At 35.1% G+C, this 22,112-nt stretch overlaps 2 protein-coding genes across 3 annotated transcripts in view; one reads left to right on the forward strand and one right to left on the reverse strand.

Annotated features, from left to right (window-relative positions):
- The window catches only part of LOC105222794 (uncharacterized protein DDB_G0284459), a 482,380-nt gene that overhangs the window by 105,019 nt on the left and 355,249 nt on the right, over nucleotides 1–22,112 (forward strand). The gene's annotated exons all lie outside the window — the stretch shown is intronic.
- Nucleotides 1–22,112, reverse strand: part of LOC105223172 (LIM/homeobox protein Lhx1) — a 158,458-nt gene that overhangs the window by 19,064 nt on the left and 117,282 nt on the right. The window lies entirely within an intron of this gene.

The raw sequence follows: 22,112 nt of genomic DNA on the forward strand, positions 1-22,112 counted from the left end.
TACAGCGTCTAAAGACGGCGCAAAGCTTTAACTCCAATTACTCTGATAAACTTGAAAATTTAGGGCAATATTCTAGAAGTATTGCAGAATTTAATAAGACCATTAAAAAAATCGACTTTTTGAAACTGCCAAATATATATTGGGTAAATCGGAATTCCCTTTTTTATACAAAAATTTCAAAATATAGCTAATTTCTTTATTATTTTCACTCATTTTTGAACAGCTGTAACTTTTTTTCAACTTCCTCGAACGACTGCAACGAAATCTATTGACAAAATACGAAAAGACTTTTTCGACTACCGATATTATATAATATTTATACACTTAAGTGTAACAATACTAAATTTAACAATAACAAAACTAATTCGAAGAAATTATTTAAAACGTGCCAAAATATTTCCATCACCTCATACATATTGCTGATATATGTATATTAAAAATAGTATTAAAAATGTTTAAAACGATAATGAAATACTGCTGTGTTGAAAGCTCAGACAACAATCGTGCTACAATAAATCAGCAACCAAACGTTTTCTGTGTCATTAACATATCCAGTCGACGGTTGTAGCGTTGTTTTTCCACATTTATCGGCCTACAAGTGTTTTTACATTTTTATTAGCGTTTTTTCTTATTTTTCTGTTGCTTTGGTAAAGTCTTCTACCACCAACGTATGGCCGAGCGCCCATATTAACTGCTTGACTGGAAGTTTATTTGCTCCATTTACGTCGCATATTAATCCAGAAAGACATTAGTCTAATGTATTTAGCAAGAAAAGCAAACAAGCCACAAAACCTTTACACAAAAACCAAATCAAAATAATATAAAAACGATTCAAAAGAAATCAACACTCGACAATAACAATAACAATGCTGCACACGAATAATTGCCAGAAATGGTGCGTGTTGAAGCGGCAACACACAGATGACAACAACTATGCGCCACCGGCGACCCGGCGCCAACATTCAGCGATCAATGATCGTTGGCGCTGATCGTTATGGCGCATTACATGTATACATATGCTTATGCATATGAGGGAAAAAAGTTTAAAGTTCAAGTCAAGCGCCAACGATTTCCCTTTCCTTTTCAAATAAAAAAAACATTAAAAATATTTTGTTTTTGCTAAAGTTATGCATAAAAATGAGCTGTGTTTGTCGAAAAAATTGCATATTAACAAGTTTGACGCCAGTTTTGTCATTTGTCAACAGCGTCACTCACGTTTTCTTCATGCCATATCTGCCATGCGGTGTTTGTTTTTCTTTTGCTAATCACTTGCGGCGGCAATTTGTATTATTTGCTGTTGTCGCTAGCTTAGATTATGAGTCTGTGCTGCTGCGGCTAAGCTGTGGAGCAATTCTAAGCGCTTTTCGTGTGGGTGTTTTGAAGTCGTTTCTGAATTTTATTTTGTCTCATTTGAGCTCGTTTTTTATTTTTGTTTATGTTATTTTTGTTTGTCAATATGTCGTGGGAGTTTCGCAATGGCTTTTTTTATGTGCTATGTTTTGATGTTATGCTTGTGTAGCGTAGCTTAGACGCCACACATCCGTCGTCTCGTAAAAATGTAGCAGGATGTTGTCTTATGATAAATGTCCCGGTGCGTCTTTCCAAATAATTTGGCTTCATTTTATTCACATTTTTGCCATCTGTGGCAAATTTGGTATTTTAAATGTCAGATAAAGCGCTCAATGGGTGAACCTGTTCGAACGGAAGCTTTATGGTTTCATTAAATGTCTGTTAAGTTGCGCATCATGCTTTTTAGTGTCAATTGGTGTTTTATAATTTTCGATGATACTGACAAAAAAGTAGTTTCTTGTGGGGGTTTGTTTAAGGGCACTTACAACTCATAAAGTTGAGTATTTTATGTTTCAGCAGATTTTGTATGTGTTGCATAATGCTTTTTGTAGTTGTGAGAATTCAGTTAAGTTCTGTAAGCAATATTCTTTACAAATAAGGTGATGCTTAGTGATGTATTGCACATCAGACCTTTCCAAAATGCTTAACTTGAGGGTAAAAGTATAAAATGAGCAGTGAAATATACGTTCCAAGTAGGCTTAAGAGGTTTGTTACTGTGATTTCAGGATCGCATAAGATTGAAGGAATGTTGGTCTCAGAAATTATGTTGGAGTTGCAGAAGCATTGAAGAAAGCTAATAATAGTTATTATCTTAATGGGTTAGAGGAAGGAAGACACTAGTTGATAAATCAAGGATGTATAACTATATTTTGAAGTAAGTAGGGCCTGTCTCACTTCTTTAGGATTACAAATTTGACGGTAAATCTTAATTAAGCAATCCAGAATATTTTTAAGGATTTTTTTTAAGTAGGGCTATATTTGTGGCTTGACATCTAAAATACACATCATTAGAGATCTTTTCTTAAGGGGTTATATGACAAGCGCTTTGGAATTTCAATGAAATAAAAGGTCGGTGATGAAGACCGTGCTTGGAGACCTGCGAAAGTGAAAACGATATTCATTGTCTTTTTTTATATCAAAAGTATCGTCCACCATGAATTTGTTCTCCCTGGACAAACCGTCAACGCCAAGTTTTACGTTGAAGTCCTCAAGAGACTCAAACGAAGGGTCAACCTGGTTAGACAGGACTTTGCGGTCGATTGGAAGTTGCGCCACGACGAAAGCTACCACGAAGTGAAAACGATGTATGTACATTGTCTTTTTTGGCATCAAAGGTATCGTCCACCATGAATTTGTTCCCTCTGGCCAACCGTCAACGCCAAGTTTTACGTTGAAGTCCTCAAGAGACTCAAACGAAGGGTCAACCTGGTTAGACAGGACTTTGCGGTCGATTGGAAGTTGCGCCACGACGAAAGCTACCACGAAGTGAAAACGATGTATGTACATTGTCTTTTTTGGCATCAAAGGTATCGTCCACCATGAATTTGTTCCCTCTGGCCAACCGTCAACGCCAAGTTTTACGTTGAAGTCCTCAAGAGACTCAAACAAAGCGTCAATCTGGTCAGACAAGACATAGCAGTCGATTGGAAGTTGCGCCACAACAATGCCCCGTTTCACACCGCCTTTCTTGTGAACAGCTACCTAACCAAAGCCGGCATCCCAACGCTTCCGCAGCCGTCCTACAGCCCAGATGTGGCCCAAAGGACTCTATTTTGTTTCTTTGCCTCAAAAGGACGATGAAAGCAAGCATTTAAGACGAAGAATGCCTTCCGTGACGCCTTCAATGCCTGGAAATCGCGGCCTGGCTACGCTGCATCGGCGCAGAAGGAGATTGGTTCAAGAATTTTTTTTTAAATCGACTCAATCCTATTACTTTGCGGACAAACCCTGTACTTTAACTAAGTGTAATCGTTCCCCAAAAATTTAAATACGTTTTTCTCAAAGCATTTTTTCCAGAGAAGTTGAGGGAAATTTTAAGAATTGGATGAAACGATCGATTTGAAACGGCTTTTCTAGATGCATTTGTCACTAATGGACGAAGGAAATGTTTTGATAACAATTTCGCCTATTTTCGCCACTCTAAATGTACGATTTTTCCTAAAAAAAGTTATTTTGTATTTGGAAGCCGCATTTTACCATGTTTTGGGAGGTTTTCCTGACATCGGATATGGGATCAAGGGAAGACATTTTTTTAATTAATTCTCATTATTAATCTGGAATACATATTTATATTTTATCCAGTAAGGAATAAAGCTCTCATCTTCATCTCTTCGCAGCTGAACTTTTCGGTTTTAGGAGTTTTTAGAAGCTTTCAGATAACAATCTCAGAGACTCATTTTAATTTATTTCTCGAATATATTTTTAATGTCTACTAAAGCCATAGATTGTCTAGAGGCAACTAGCAGAAAACTTTAAAAAGACGAAAACGTCAAAACAGCTGATGAAAATAATGATTTATGCGATATAGAAAGATTTGAAGCGAACAACAAGAAACGCTTCCGTTATGGCAGATCCGAGACAAGTGCGGACGGCTAAGTTGCAACAGGCGACCTTTGAAACTGGCGAATAGATCAGAAAAAGAGATAAAGTACACACACACATACTTGTACATTTATAATAGACTAGCAAACCCGAGATGGGTCGTAAAAGCACATAAACCGTTATCTGCTTCCAAATGTGTTCGGGCAAAAGGTGAGCGCCGCGTAATTTTTATGAATATTTGTATGTATGTATGTGCGTGACACACTCAACGGAGCAACCACACAGTCATGACTTACACCTGTACTGACGCACCGGTCAAGCGCCTGCCTGTACGCTTACTTGTACCGATACCGTTAAGTGCCAGCAAACACACAGAAATCAAACGACCGACCGGACCTTTATGCACACCGGCGGCGTTGCGACAATTTTACGCCGTTTGCGCATAATGCGATCATTAAAATGTTGAGGAAAGCCATTATTTGCGTTGCATGCTCAAGTGGACCGTTGTTTCTGCTTGTATTTGCTGTTGTTATTGTTTCGTGCGCCATTCGATTTCGGGCTGGATTTGGGTGAAAAGAACACAGACCTTTCTGGTGCCAAACTTGCACTTGCACCGAGCGTATAAGAAGGCACTACGCGCAGATAAGATAAAAGCGTCTGTAAAAAGGCAACAAATTGTAACGGTTGGCGAACACTGAAACGCTGAGGAGCAACAGCAGCAGCGGCGGCAGTTTGGAGCAACGCGAAAAAATGCATAAAATCAAACTATAAAAGTCAAATGCATGCGACAAATCTGAGCTGGACGACACACAGCGGTAGTGCGATAAAACGGGAATATAACCAAAAACAACAACGACAACAACAAATAACTGCAGCGCGAGAACAGAAACGTAAAGAAGGTGAGGCAAGGACGCCAAAGTGACCAACCATACCAAATTGCTCGTTAAATACAAGCCGAAAAGGTAATTCAGCAACAACAACAACGTCAAAACCCAACAACAACAAATACGAAATACCAGCAATAAATGCAAATCGCCTACAAATGACTCATAAAAATCATGTGGACAAATTATAGCCACTGTGTCGCATGTTTCGAGCTAACTAACTGTACATGCGTGTGTGTATGTGCGTGTAGCTGGTGAACAGCAGCAATTTGTTGAAGACACCTACTGGCACTGGCTCTTGCGCGCTGCACCGCGTGTGTTGGCTTCATGATATATATTTTTTATACATGTGTGCGTATTTGTGCGCCGGCGGTGCAGATCTAAGTATTCAAACTATTACAACAACAAGTCAAAACGTTAACTTCAGCGGTACCGAAGCTATAATGCCCTTCACAGTTGCATTTCATATAGCCTGAAAGGGTTTCAGAAGACTTGATCTTGCCTTCGATCGGTCAGTTTATATGACAGTTACATATATGTATGCTATAGTGGTCCGACCTGATGAATTTCTTAGGAAGTTGAAACGCTGTTTTGGATAATAAATTGTGCCGAATTACGTGAAGATATCTTGTCAAATAAAAAAGTCCATACAAGGACTTGATTTTTATCGGTCAGTTTATATGACAGGTCTATGCTATAGTGGCCCGATATCGATAGTTTCGATAAATGAGTGGCTTCTTGAGGAGAAAAGAGCGTGTGCACAATTTCAGATCGATAACTCAAAAATTGAGGTGCAAACGAGTGTTGCAAAATTGCCTCAGCTCGCCACACCAACCATTTCCGTACTTTTTGATAAATTCCCCAAAATTCTCGGCGTTACAAACATCGTTTCAAACCTTGTTCAGGGTATATGATACGATATGATGACATACATGTATGTATGTATGTATGTATGTGTTTAGAAAGTCTGGAGCATTGCACTATGGCCGAAATTGGGATTTTAGCGGCAAAAAATACTTCCTGGCAAGCTAGCTTCACCAAATTTGGTGTGTAGACTTCTAATGATAAAAAAATCGATTTGAGAACAATATGGGCGGGCCACGCCCCCTTTTTTCAAAGTAGTGGCAAAACGTACTTCCTGGTACAAAAAAGCAACTTGAGAAAAAATTGAACGGTCCACGCCCTCTTTTTCCTATATCCGAAACCCAAATTGTCGCCAAAAATACTTACCAAAACGCTGGCTTCATCAAATTTTGAAAACGGACTTCTTCTGACAAAAAAAGCTTTAGAAAAAATGGGCGGCCCGCGCCCACTATTAAAAAAATATTGAATGCTACCAAGAAATTAATTTATTTTTTAATTCATAAATTTATGATTTTAAAGAAGTTGTAAATGCTTATGGATTAATCTTAATCTTCGTTTTCAGCCGCTTCTAATTCCAATGAATAATTATTTATCGACTCTAAGCTTACATCGGAATCATAACTATAATTGCAGCTGGAGGCTTTTTTAGATGTTGAAGGTAATAACAATTCTGGTGGCAATTCAGGCATTTTAAAACGATCAATGACTTCTCGAGGAAAAGGAAGTTTTTTGAACTATTTGTACGTTCTTGCAAACATAAACTTGAAATATATGGGTCAGAGCTATCCATAGCTCTATGATACATGTCAAGTATGTTGTGCACTCTTGAATCCTTTCGAGCGTGACCAGTTCGATCTTTTTTATAAAATTTGTTTCGCGCCTCAGATGCATTTTCTGCCAGGACACCTACGGGTACTACTGAAGCCTCAATTATTTGTGACGAATGCACTAATATTTTGTGTATTGTGGCAGACATAGAGTACCATTCGTAGTTTTGGAAAAATATTTCACTGGTTTTAATGCAATAATCACGAAACCTTTGAGCATCAATTTCAAATTCAGAGGAGAGAGCAATTAAGACTATGTGTAAATGTTTCAAAAAATCAATATTTATACCAGTAATAGATGCTAAAAGGTCCGTGCGAGAAAATGCTCTACTAGCTGTGTTGCCCTCGTTGGTGTTGCCGCTGCCATTTGCTTTCGGCTTATCGACATGAAGCCCCATTTGAAGCAAAAACTCTTTTTGAATTTTTTGTTTCTTTTCTGCCAGGATTCTCTTCTCTTCTGCTCCACGAACTTGCCATTTTTTACTTTAATTTAATTTTTTTCCCATTACTTAGTGCGTATTGTAGTGGTTTCAACTCCTCAATCTGTTTCTTTATGTTGTGGTTTTCAGTTAAAATGTGCTCTTTTGTTTCTTTAACAAACTCCACTTTTAAAGGTCTACAAAAGCGTACTGACTGAGGTGTACGGTTTACCCAAATGTTATACCCTGCTGATGAAATTATTTTTATTGGAATGACTGATGTCACAAAAAGGGAATGATCGAAACTTTCCGAAGTATTTTCCACAAATTTTTGTTTAAACAAGCTGTGACCGGTAGAACCATCAAACCCGTAGCTCGAAATTAGGATCGATTCTTCAACATTCATTGTACAGAATACTTCATCTTGATATTCAATAATTCTTTTAGCTGTGTGGTCTAACAAATTTTGCACTACACTTCGACAGAGCTTTCATTCGCTTTGATTTCATCCGGTCTACATTTCAATTTGCTTTCATAAACTTTATCATAAGTCGGATAAATACTACAATTGTGTTTTATGTTTAATTGCCGCATATTTGAGTACACCTTTTTAGTTAATCCGTTTTCTAACACAAACATTAGAGCTTCATCAGGTGATACTGGCGTAACTTCTTTATGGCTAGTATTAAGAACTTCTCGAATTTTGGATGGGCGATTTGGAGATGTAGCAACTTGCTGTAGGACAAATTTCAAATCCGTTGCGTGGGATTTTTTGGCAGATATAGAGGCAGCATGAACTAATAATTGCGCATTGTCTCCTTGCTGGGAAGCTAATTCGGAAGCTAATCTCCTTTTATTTCTTTCGCAGCTATCATCATACGTCAGTTTTGGTCGCCCAATAGTATTAATCTTTTTCGGTATTACAAAAATTGTTTCTCCACTCAACCATTTCTTATTATATTTTCTAAATGCATTCTCATTTCTGGATTGTTTATTCCATTTAAGTTTAATAAAATTAGATAAGTTCCGAGCTTTAGTACATATCAATTTACTTAATTTACTGTCAATTTCGTATGAAATCTTTCCTTTTATGTAATTCGAAACATTCCTGTTGTTTCTCAACCAAAACTCAAATAGTTCAGAATTTTTGAACCTAATTGTTTCTACAAAAGTATTAAAAATTCGTTCATTAGCAGTCAAATGCATACACTTTTACCATGACATAAAACTTGAGTTTTCTACAAACAATCACATGTAAATAGTTCCAATGACACTTCAAAACATTTTTAGTTTTACTCCACGAAAAACGATAAAACTCTTCACAATTTCACAAAAAAATACATACAAAAAACCACCAAAATAAGTACGAAATAAAAACATTTAGCAAACTATATTTGTATATAATTAAATTACTCACCTCGAGTAATAGAACTCATATTTACAAAGTTTTTTTGCAAGAATATATTATTAAAAAACAGTTTTTAATTTTATAAAAATTTTGCTGCTTCACTTGTATTAACACGTACTAAAAAATTTGTAAACATTACCAGCTGTTTGTACATAAACAGGGTTGCCAACAGTAATTTTTTTTTTTAATTTTTTCTTATCAATATGTTGGGTATTGAACACCATCAAAATAATTGCAAAAATTCAAATTTTAAAAATTGACTTTTTGCCGCTAAAATCGCAATTTCGGCTATAGTGCATTGTAGCCACCGCCGCTAAATGTTGGTTATGCCACTGCATCCGTAAGACGCTCTGCAATCTGCTGCTGCTGCAGACAAGTGATGCCTTTTGATGTTTCCCCTTGTTGCTGGTGACAATAGCAGACAGCGGCTTGCAGTCATCAACTTCGTACGCGCCCTCGAAATTTCTCGCCTTCCAAGCGTCAACCACCAGTAAACGCTTGAGTGATGATGGCAAACATACTCACTTTCTTTAAATTCATATACGTAAATATGTAGGTACGAGTGTGTATGTATTTGAATGCGCATTGCCTAACACTTTTTGCTTGCACCCGCTGCGCTCTGCCTTCTTTGAGATCAAATTACCATTTCTCAGCTCATTTTCGCTTTCTTCGTGTGCTCCGTTGCAGCACCTTTTTTGGGAATCAACAGATGTACTTTGAAATAGATCGTTTTAGTATTATATTGTAGGTTTATTTTTTTGTTTCTTTGTATGTTTTTCTTTAGAAGTGGTGACAATTCGTACCCCTTTACCGTTGAACTGTAACCACAAGGATTTCTACATACTTACATACATATGTATGTAAGGTATAAGGGCATGCTCTTATTCGTCTTCGGTTTCATTTTCGTCTATGCTTGAATTTTTTTGCGCTCTAAATTTTCTTAGTTTTCGTTTTAAGGAAAGTGTGAAAAATTTCTTGAAGGCTGTGAAAGGTTCGTAAAATCAGAGTGAAACGTGTCACGCTACCGTTTTAAGTAGTTTCAGGAAAATTAGTATCTGAGAGAGTAAAGTGTGTATGTTAACGTTGCTGTTGTTGCGTTAGTTGATAACTTAGACTTAGAATTCGTGCGGTTCATGCCTTCAATTTATGGTGAATTTAAAATCCTTAATGATTCAGCGATATCAGATGAACTAAAATTTTGAAAAAAGTTCTTAAAAATTTCTTTTAAAAGCTAATTTTCAGGTTCGCCTTTGGCATAATTCTTGTTTTTAATCAAATTATCTATTAACCTATTAACAGATACTCGATTAATTGTTTGATTACAATATTCATTCAATTAGACAGGCTTCATAATTGAATGGAAAAAAATTTTACGAGTAGAAATATATGTTTTATGCTAAAAATTCATATTTAGGTATTTTAGTGATAAATCCGACCACTCCCTCTTTAACTTTAATTTCATAAAATGTCAGTATTAGCTAAATATATACATTTAAAGTTGACCATTTGTTGTTAAAAAAAAAGAACAAAAGAAAACAATGTTTTTTGTTCATTTCAAAAATAATTTATTTTGGTCCAAGGGGATTTGTTTCAGCTAATATTTAAAAATTAGATCGCGTAAATGGGCACCTTTAGCTTTGACAGCTAAATGCACTCTTTTTTCGACATTTTCCATGACTTTGGCCAATGTTTCGGATGATATGGCGGCTGTTTCACGTCGAATGTTGGCTTTCAGTTGAGCTAAGGTCTTTGGCTTATTAGCGTATACCTTGGATTTCAAATAACCCCACAAATAAAAGTCTGGTGGCGTCAAATCTGGTGATCTCGGTGGCCAGTCAACATCACCATTTTTCGATATCAATCGCCCGGGGAAAAATGGGCCAAAATTAAGGCGTCGCGGATAATCAGCTGGGTTTAGTTTTTGTGCCATTTGAATTTTATATGGAAACATCTTCAAATCTTTATGAATTATGCGTCGGAGAGTGGTGCGAGAGATGTCTAATTCCTGAGAGCGGCGATAACTCGATGTCGATGGAGTCTCCTCAATACTGGCTCGTACAGCTTCGATATTTTCATCAGAACGTCTTGTGCGTTGTCTGGATGCATGACTGGCATTACTGAGATTACCGGTGTTCACAAATTTTGCGTATAAAGACTTAATTGTGTTCTTAACTGGAGCACTTTTCACTTTATTTTTTTTGCGAAACGCACGTTGAGTTAACACAATTGAAAAGTTATTTTGAATATAAAGCTGAACAATTTCAGCGCATTCTTTTGGAGTGTACTGTTCCATGGTATAAATTGTCTTCGAATGACGCTTCTAACGCGGTATGACATTAGCCGATTTGTCAGCGCTGTTAAAAGTTACAGCGTTGCCAGATGGGTCAACTTTAAATGGCCTACCCTGTACATTAAAAGCATTAAATTTCACATCCAACATGACCCAGAACAATTTCTTATGAGCTGATGCCAAAATTGGAAAGTAGACGTGGTACCGCCCACCTTTAGCTGTAATTCTCTATATCAAGAACTACTCGATCAATTTCAACAAAATTGAATATATCACATTTTACCGGCATTCTGTTGCTACAGTGTAAAAGTGAGCGAAATCGGGCGACAACCAAGCCTACTTTCCTTATAGTACAATTCTGAATTCCATAAGATTCTTTCACTCTCCAGAACACAATTCAAGAAGTAACTAATATACCATCGATCAACTGCCGTATTCAGCGGATTTGGCTCCGTGTTAGTTTTTCTTGTTCTCGGAACCCATTTTTAGTCGTTCGAAGAGATAAACCTAAATTCGCTGAACAAGCTGAAGGTAATCCCAAAAAAGTGCTTATAAAGAGTGTTTCGAGTACTGGAAAAATCATTGTCATACCTTGAAGGCGACAAAATGGAGGTCGTTTTTTTTCTCATCTGCCTGATATAAATATTTTCAAACTTCATGTTGACTTTGTAGCGTATACACCGACGAATCTGTGAGATATCTTCATTAGTCTCAAATAGCATCTTTTTCTTGTAATGATATGTCGTACAGTCAAAACGAAATAAAATCGAGCTAATAATACTACTTCTAGCTACCATATTCCAAAAATTAAAGATCCGAAATGAATTGAAAATATATTTTCATAAATATTGCACTAATACATCCTAAAGAAGTGCTTAATGTTTATTCTAATAAGGGATAATGTACATAACCCATTTTATTCCTAAAACATACATTCCCCTTCCGCTAATCTGTTTTTGAAACAGTTTAAACACATACTTGATCCACACAAGTGATCACTGATCATCTAACACCCTTGTCAACATGTGTCTACAGAACACGCAAACTATTTCATTATCTGCCATCACAAGCTAACAAAGCGAACATATGTTGCGGCTACCAATCAACATGTGTCTGCGGAGATAAAATGACTGCTCGGCGGGCTGTCGCTCCATATCAATCAAAAAAATATTTCGAAATTATTAGGAAATCATTTAGCTGAAACAAAGCAACGAAAAAGTGAAACCAAAAAAATGTTATAATGACTAAATAAAAGAACAAATACGAATTTGTTGAGCAGGTAGTTTTCCTCATATACTATATACATATATTTATATATAGAGAAGAATGTATATTTAATAAAATTAGGCTTTGAAAAGTCAATACTATTTATTTTTTAATATTATACACGCCACAAACACGCGTTTGAAGGATTGAAGCAACGCAAGTGAATCAGCATAACAATATGTTTGTATGTATGTATATGTCGAGCGCCCAGTTTAATCCCAATCAACAAAGTATTTAACAGCTTAAGAACAGACATGTTGACAGGTTACAGGCGCAATACAACATACACATCTACACCTACATACGTGCAACATTACCTATTTATATGCATATGTGCCTCAGTATGTGCTGCATGCAGCGCTACTTGTCACCGGCAGCCGATATGATGACATAAGCATCGAACGCGCTGGCGTCGGCATTGGCCGCTTTGATGTGTCATTTGATACAGTTAAAGGATATCGAAAGCGAACGAACAGCGGGGGAACATGCCTAAAACAATTGCGCTCCACAATGTGTTTGTTGCCTTCTTAGAGCAACACCTTCTTAGCGCTGTTGTGCAGTGACTGTAAAATCGCTTCACACTTTCCAAAAGCGTAATGCGACTGCCAGTCCGTCGAAGTTGTGTCTTTGAAATGAAAGTGACAAATTCCGAAAAATCACAGATGGAATGTGTAGCAGCAAGCAGCGACAGAAAATCATGCATGCAGTGGCCGGTATGCGGTAACAACACTTCGTCTTTTGTATGTGTTGTTGTCGTAAGCTGTAGCTGTCATATGTTGTCAAGTTTAACATCTTCATTAAGTTGCAGTGACAAGTGGTAAGAGACAGCAACTTTAAAAATAAAAGAAACAAATTCGGTCAGTGCCAAATTGCCAGAAAACAAAGAGGTTTGTTAGTACTTTTGGATGTTGTAGCATTTTTTGTTCTATAGGATGCAGGAATGGAGGTCTACCAGTTATTTTACGCCATATTCTATGTTAAACATTTTTTTTATAACTTATAACTTTTTAATGTCTTGTCATTTTTAATGTCTTTTAATTTTTTATGTCTTGATATTTTTATGTCCTGACATTTTATGTCATGCGATTTTTTTGTCTTGTCATTTTTATGTTTTGCCATTTTTTAATTTTTTTTAAATATTTTTATGTCTTGACATTTTTATGACTTGTCTTTATTATCAATTTTTAATGTCCAGCCATTTAACTAATTAAACTAATTAATTTTATTTTGGACATTTTTGAAAATACCTTATTTTAGGTTAACCATTTTTATAACAGCCAACAACTTATTATTTTTTTCATATTTATCATCTCATTTTCATTTAAACTTGAAACATTTATTAATTTTTTTCGTGCCATAATTCTCGTCTTACCATAATTCATGTTTTACCATAATTCATGACTTGCTTTCAACGGCTTAACTCAGAATCTTTTCAATCCCATCAAAACTTGTAACATTTATTTATGTTATGTCTTGCCATAATTCATGTCTTACCATAATTCATGACTTGCTTTCCACAACTTTTGCTTAACTCAAAATCTTTTCAATCTCGTCAAAACTTGTAACATTTATTTATTTTATGTCTTGCCATAATTCATGTCTTACCATTTTTTATGTCTTGCCATAATTTATTACTTACTTTTAATAGTTTTAGCCAAATTTAAACTCATTTTCTCATCTAAATGTGAAACATATATTTTGTTATCTGTAAGCTTGGGTACCATTTGTATTTGTAATTTTATGTTCGCGAAAGCTACTTGTCTTATACATCATTTTATATTTCACAAGCACATGTACATTAATAATATTCTTTTATGATGCAAAAAATTATTTAAAGCGACCACTAACTATGAACACGCTGGTAGCTTGAAATTCTAAAGCAACGCTAAGCAGTAAAACAAAAGTGCATTTCAAAGAATTATGGAACTGTAATGGAAAATATTTAACTTTTTGGCCTTTCTAATCAATTAGTTGCATATAAATGACGGCAACAGCTACCGCCATATTCTCCACCTATTACCATCGCCAGCACAACAACTAGCTGACGTTGTGCTGACCAACAACGAGCAAGCAGTCAATAACCTAAACTCTCATTTCGCCGTTTCGCTTCATGACAGGCCGATCAGGCCACTCACACGGCAGCCGCTAAGCTTTTCAGCGCTCCTGTTGCGGCTGCTCCTGCTGCTGTGCTACTGATTGTTGTCGTTGATTGCCAAGCCAGCAACTGACAGACTGCAGTCATTTACTATTCACCTTTGTGTATATGCGAATGTGTGTGTGTGTGCTTTATTATGGTTACTATTTATTTTTCAACGCTTCATTGCTTGCCACGCTGGTTAGCTGACGGCAGTGGCAGATATTGGCGGCAGCAAAGGTTAATAAATGAGCAAAAATAAAATAAAAGTGAGGAGCATATAATGTGAAGGGCGAAAAGTTGCACAAACGGAAGTTATGATGATGGTTGGACAGAAATATGATTGTGTATGTGTGTGTGTTTTAAAAATGTGCTGAAAAAATTTGTTTGCATTTTAATTACTTTTTGCTTATAAATAAGCGTTAACGCCCCACAATATTGTGCAATTTTTTCTTTGCATATAAATTTTTATACTTTTAAAGAGTTTATTTAAAGCAAAAAATGCAGATTGATAGGCGGTGATAAGCGAAGAGGCGCGCGCGTGTACTTTTCGAGAGACCAACTCAACCGCGCGCTGTAGCCTATTTGTTGTTGTGTGCTAAGCGCATATAAATGTTGCGCGCTTGTGACGCGCTAACATTTCTTAGAATTTCTAAACCGCTGCAATATTTATTTTCCACAAATTTTAACGCTCAAAATATTTTATGCAATTTTTTAACCACCATCACCCCAATTTGCTTCTTTTTAAACGTTAATTTTACTTAAAATTTATTGAAGTAAATCGCGTGTTTTACTAATAAAGCAGTTTTTCATCTAACACGCAATAAAAGCAGAGTGGCTGTTAACTATCACGCGCGCGCGCATAGAAATAATAATAAAAATACTTAGAAATTGTTTGCAAACTATCACGCTACATTCTCCCGCACACACACACAAACATGCATCTTCCATATACAACTAGCCACATCTCACGGTCACGGTTATCAATGGACACGCCTCAAGCACCGCGAAGGTGACTGCCAAGCGCTTAACAACAGCGCGTCACAAGCGGCTACCGCTGGCTATTATTACTGCAGCCAACTTGATTGTAGTTAACTTATTATTTGCACATTATTGTTGGCGCTGTTGTTTTTGTTGTTGTATCCGTGTACTTGTCAGCAAATAGCTTTTGCAGCGCTCAAGCTCCCACCTTATTACTTTGTGTTAATTATGTGCAGCTGCAGGGGTCATTGCGTCAGCGCGCGCGGCAACGTTTACCCTTTACATTGTTAACGCCACGGCACGTTGATAACAGAGCGCGCGCGGTAGGCGCGGTGACGATACAACTACGCGCCTGCTTTAAAGCGTATAAATTAACGCGCGCGCGCTTACATGTAAACGTTTACACATATGTATGCATGTATGTAAGTTCATACGCGCTGTGTTACACTTTAACAAGCCCAACGCTCTCGGGCATTGTTTAACACGCACGACTTAACGCCTCTTGCGAAACAAGCCCGCGCGCAGCTCCTCCTATTATAAACATACTTACGCATCAACTGTGTTGTATGCGCGTTAAGTAGCCGGTCGCAGCTTGCAATACACTGCGCGCATATTAGCGCGCTTTCCTGTTGCTACTCAGTATCAATCTAAGCCGTGTCAACTGTATAGCCGCGTTGTTGCACCTGCTTAGCAGCGACGTACATATGCACAGCTCTCATATATCGATGTATGTATGTGTGCATGTGTAAGCGAATAACGTTCTTTATTGCTCAGCGCCGCCGTTACCATATAACTTGTGTTGTCACGTTTCGTCAGTAAATATCCTCCAACTACTTAAGGCGACACGTTGCGCGTACCGCGCGTTGCGTTCGCAGCTTTCGCGTAGTGCCAAAATCCGCAAGTGAAGGGCGTTTTGACCGCAGCAAACTTACATACGTACGTGTGTATGCTTACTAAAATATCGCGTTCGTGCACGCACACAAACGCTCGTACATAGTTAGCAGGGCATTCGTGGCCTGCTTGACTACATCACACTTTCTTGCGCTAAATTTAATCTTATTACTTCATCACTTCATAACTTCGACAGGTTAAGTCTTTTACAGCTCGATCGCTTCATTCATACTTTAATGTTTTCATTCAGCGTGCGAAATATTTCAACATACTTTATTTATTTTTTTTTTGTATTTTTCACACATTAATTTTTGTTTGGTGATTGCTGAGTTTTTCGAAGTTTTCTGTTTCTGTTCCTGTTTCTGTTTCAATTTTATTTTTAATATTTAACATTTTTTTGTTGTTATTGTTTAATTTCTCAAGTACCAACTTTTCGCTTTGCCAACAGGTGATAAACATCTTAATGCGCTTAGCGCGCGAAGTCTCAAGGCATTCGCAAAGCAGATTAAAATATCAACTTGTCTTACTTACTTGCGATCTCTCGAGCTTGAGAAACTGGCAAGTGAGAACTTAATTTGCGTTAAGCAAGACACATAATGTATTTTATATTCATATTACATACTTATGTGGTTTTAAATGACTTTGTAATGTACATAACGTTATATAAATTTTACCGTAAGCATACAAATATAAAACTGTTGCTATATAATCAAGTGCTTTCCTATGTGGCGTTTTGGCTATAGGTCCCTAGATAACAGAGTATAGTATAGTATCTATTTCTTTGCTTTGAAAGTTTCAATATTTCAATTTTATTTCTTTAATTAAAATTGTGAAGAACTTTTATATTCGGGATTTCTTTACTAATCGCAAATTTCGAAGTATGTTTGTAGTATTTTGAAAATATTTTACTTCATTAAGTCATTAATATAAAAATTTTGAAACATTTAGCAATTTTTTTAAATTACGGGATCCCGAAAAATTTCAGTTTTCGAAATTTTTTTTGTTATTTTTTTAATATAAAAAGGGTTTAGCTCACATTAATATAACAATTTTGAAGCATTTAGCAGTTTTTTGAAATTTCGGGACCCCGAAAAATTTCGATATTTTAACATAAAAAGAGTATAAAAAGTATTTAGCTCACATTAATACAACAATTTCTAAGTATTTTTTTTTTATTTTTTTGGGATACCGAAAAATTTCGGGACTTTAAATTTTGTTGTTATTTTTTATGAGATAACTGGGCAAAATATTTAAAGTAGTAGATATATGCGTTAAGGTAACTAATACTTCAATTTTTGAAATAAATTACTGTGAAATAAAAATTAAAAATTGTGAAAATTATTATTTTCGAGATTATTGGGCTACTTGTATGATTCGAAACTGAAAACTTTGTTTCTGAAAAATTATAAAAATTATTGAGTCCGAATCGATATACCAATTGTGAAGCATTTTGCGAATTTTTACATTTCGGGATCCCGAAAAGAATTCGGGATTTTACATTTTTGTGTCATTTTTTAAAATAATAAATCCATAAAATATAGTGAGAGACTGCAACTATGGTTTTTGTTGCAAGAATTTCTGGTTTGCTGCTAAATTGGGCGAAGAAAGATTTTCTTACTAACTTTAAACTCAAAGCTTTAAGCTTCTGAATTAAAAAAACTGCAGATGGTTTCTCCAAAAGAACTATATTTGTTTGAGTATGCGCTTCTGTAAATTTAAATATTTCACCATCGCCACCATTTTTCCACAATTTTGCTCACCAAAGCCGGAAATCTGGCGCAAAATGCGTTTTATGCTCTCCAGTGCGCCATTTTAACTGCACCCGCAAACAGAAAAATGGAAAAAGAATCTAGAAAAAATTCACTCATGTACTTAAAAATATGTGGCGGCAATATTTTGCTTGCAATGCGACCGCACAAGTTTGTGGCTTCGATGCTGCGCGCTTGTTGCAAGCTGACAGCGTGCGGTTTACGTTCTTCGTACTTTTGTGGTTAACAGACGCAATTTTTCAATGGATTTTTTTTTTTTGTACTCAAACTCATATTTATTATTATAGTTTTCATTATTTGTTTTTGTTTTTGCTTCATGCACATTGCAATGGCAGCTAAAATGTTGTTGGATTTTTTATTTCCCTCGCATTTATATAATTTCATATTGCTTTGGTTTTTATTTTTATTTTTGTTTTTGTTTATGTGTGTGTGGGCTTACAGCCGACATTTCGTTGCTTTGGTTTACCTTTGTAGTTCTTTGCTGTGCGCTTTGGTTTATGAGCACACTGATTTTGTTGTTGTTGTTGTTGTTGTTGTAGTCTTGATGCGGCTGCACCGAATGTGGTCAGCCATAACTGACAAATGTGGCTGTCAGTTGCAGTTCAAAACAATTTTCTGCATGAGAATGTGAGCATTTTTGCGGTTTAGTGTTGTTTTTGTTATTTCTTTTTGTATACGTATTACGAGTACTTGTTAAACGGTAGAGTTTTATATTTTTATTTGATGATTCACATACAAACATACAATTATTATATTTTTGTTCCGATATCAGATATTTCTGTTAGCAAACATGTCCAGCTTTCAATATTTGCTAGAAATAAAATCCTTTAGTTTCGAAAGTTAGACAGTTGCCAGCTTTTCACAAATTCAATACGAAATTTCTTTTTTGGAAAAAATTTGGAAATCAGTGAAGACTGCAATATATTTAGGTTATGCACATCTTGAAATATTTTTGAGGATGGTTGCCACCTTTTTCATTTTGTTTAAATTAAAAAAAATTTCACAAATTAAACAAAAAAAATCAAATATGGGTGACAAAAAACCAAAGATAAACTTTTTTGAAAATTTTTTTTTAGAAGGGTTGCCATTTTTTTCGTTTTTGTGTTTCAAGAATATTTATAAATTCATCAAATAATTCCAATCTCTGCATAAATTAAAGTACAAAATAATTTTTAAACAATTTTTGTCGAAGGTTACCACCTGTTTAATGTTTTTTTATTGAGAAATATTTATACCTTCATCGAATTATTCAAATTTGTACATTAATCAAAGAACAAAATTATTTGAAAAAAATTGTTGTCGATGGTTGCCACCTGTTTTTTATTAAAAAATAGTTATAAATGAAACGAATTATTCCAATTTGAACATCAAATAAAGGACAAAATTATTTTGAATTGATTTTTGAGAATGGTTACTAGCTGCATGATTTTATTATTCAAAAATATTTATAAATTAAACAAATTATTCCGTTATAGGCGAAAATAAAAACAACAGTATAAAAAATACATATTTTTGAGATGGTTGCCACCTGTCTGGTTTTTTGTATTTCAAAATTATTAAGGTATCAATTAAACGAACCGTTCAATTTAATACATTAAGCTGAAGCAACAAAGCATCTCTAAAAAATTCATTTAACAGTGTTGCCACATGTTAAAAAAAAACATTAAAATCAATTCAATTCTTCAAATTAGTTTTATATTTGGCAGCAAATGAAAGATATTTGTAAAAACGTCCATTCACTTAAACAAATTTCTAAGTGATTGCTAGTTTTGGGTAACTTCTTCGGTTATTTCTAACCAATCCTACAATTTCTAAAATATCGTAATTAAAGTACTAAAAAATCTAGAATCTTATTTGTAAAATCTCTAACCACCCTTTGAATTATTTTAAATCTCAGTTTCATATTATTGTTTTTGTTTTTGCATCTTTCCTCCTTACTTTTTTGCAACGCTGAACTCACTTGACCTTAAAATCTGCCAGTTAGTTACGCTGTAGCGTAACACATCACTTTGATTTGCTCAATATTCGTCGCTGTCGTAGTGCCTGCCTCTACCACTTCTACACAACAACAAGCTAAACTAAGCTCTACAACTGACTTCCTTCATAGCCACCTTGTGCAACTTCTATCACAACTGCTTTACTAGGTGGATACCTTTCGTCGTCTGCCAAGCGAGCACAGCAACAACCAAGAGTATCATCCGTTTATTCAGCGTTTTAAGAATACACCGATTTGCTATCGTCTCAAGCGTTGCATACAAAAAATAACAACAATAAACAAGCAAACTGAATCGAAGTCATCATGACTAACTGGCTATCTATAAATGATTGTTTGCGCACTAGCTCAACGCGGAGAGGCTGCTCAATTGTGGTTGTTGGGTGCATAGACATATGTATATATAAAAATATATACATATAAACATTGTTGTATATCTAAACAATATAAAGATATGTACTATATGTATATTGTCTTGTACCTGAACTTCCAATAGGCAATTAGTCACTCAGTCGACCGAATCTCTACATTCTCATTTAGCTGCTCACTTGTTTCTATTTTTTTGTATTGTCACTACTTATTCTTTTTTGCTTTGATTTTTTTCCTATACTTTCAATTTTTACTTTTTAATTTTTATTTATTGTTCTGTTGTGCAAAATTTACTCGCTACAGCGCACAAATACTTTCAGCTCATTAGCATAAAAAGTTCATAAATAACCGACAGCAGCAACCCTGCCAAATGGTGTGCGACCCGATAACGTCGAAAACGTTAAACGACAAGCAGCAGCACATAGAAATTATTAAAATGTTGCATTAAAAAATTAGAAAAAAATCTCAGAAATTTATGCAGACAATGCGCGCAGCAAAGCTTTTGTAGGCGTTGATTATGTGTCTCGCAGTTATAGACTTTGTTTTAGTAGGCCTCTTTCATGCATAAATTAATCTATTTTGAATATTTAGTTATTTTAATTTTTATTTCGGACGCCAAAGTTGGAATTTATATTGATTGGGTTTTATAGCACAGTTAAAAAGGCAAGTTTGGATTTTTTTTCGAAAATACATCTTTCCGGGAAGCAAATTATGTATGTATAATCTGTCAACTTCCTCTTCCATAACTTCAAGGGCTATCTGGACCAGCGCATTAAAAAAAGTCGATTTTTTGGATATATATAGGTATATCGACTGACTTATTGACATACATAAGTATATTTGAAAATATTTTAAATAAATATTTTACTAGTATAAAATCGCCAAAATGTAGGCAATGTTTTTTCCGAAGTAATTGCACTCGGAAAATATTTACTTTTCTTAGTTTTGTAATTTTCCTCGGTCTTAGCATTTTTCTAGAAACATTATTATCTAAAACAACTAAAATATTAAATTTTTGTAAGATTTTTCTAGTTGAATTACTTTATAGTTTTATATAGCCATCCAAAATGTAGGCAATGTTATTATTTGAATATTTGTTATAAGGTAACGAGGCTGTTAAAAGCGTTTCAATCCTTTTCAAAGCCATTTTCCGCTTTTATGCAAAGATTTTAGTAATTGTTCATATATTAAACATGCGCCAAAATGTAGGCAACGTTTTCTAAAATGTTTGTTAATTCGAAAAAAATTATTGTATCACTTTTGTAGTATTTTTATGGAATTATCTATCGGTTCTAGTCTCTTTCTTGAAAAATTATATTCAAAAATCTCTAAATTGTTTAAGTTTTGCAGGTTTCTTCTAATTGTTTTATTGTATAGTTTTATTTAAAGCCTCCTAAATGTAGGCAATGTTTTTCAAATAGCTATTTTATGTCAATAAGGCTCGGGAGAACCCTGTTAACCCGGGCCTATATATATGGATGTTTTTAGGCAATTTCGAGATATTTGTCATTTATAAATAGGCAACGTTTTGCAGAAATCTTAGAAACAGTTTCAGGAAACATTTTTAATTTGACTCTGACCTTACGTATGTCAGTACAGCCCTGTACCAAATTTATAGTAGCTCTTATGAAAATCTGCTCAAAAAAGAGAATTGGTGATTATCATCTGAAGAGTGGTCGCAAGTCGTTCAAGAACAAAGCTTTGAACATTGTCAAAAACTATATTTCGTATTTCAATAAAGAGTTTTTTAAATGGCTATTTTATTTGAAGGTGGCTCCTTTTCAACCCTTCTCAGTCTTATATAGATGTTTTTAGGCATTTTTAAAATATTTTTCATTTATAGGTATGAGTCGAAATATAGGCAACATTTTCTAGAAGTCTTCAAACCAGTTTCAGGAAATATTTTTAGCATGATTTGGACTCTGGCCTTACGTATATCAATACACTCCTCTACCAAATTAATAGTAACTCTTATGAAAATCTGCTAAAAAAAGAGAAAAAATGTCTATCATCTGACACGTGAACAAAAGTCTCTTTAATGACAAAGCTTCCAATTTTTTTTTTCAATTTTTGGTTTTGTATAACTTCAACAAAGACACATAAGGTATTTCGAAAATTTTTTAATA

Source organism: Bactrocera dorsalis, chromosome 4, assembly GCF_023373825.1.
Source record: "Bactrocera dorsalis isolate Fly_Bdor chromosome 4, ASM2337382v1, whole genome shotgun sequence".
Lineage (NCBI taxonomy): Eukaryota > Metazoa > Arthropoda > Insecta > Diptera > Tephritidae > Bactrocera > Bactrocera dorsalis.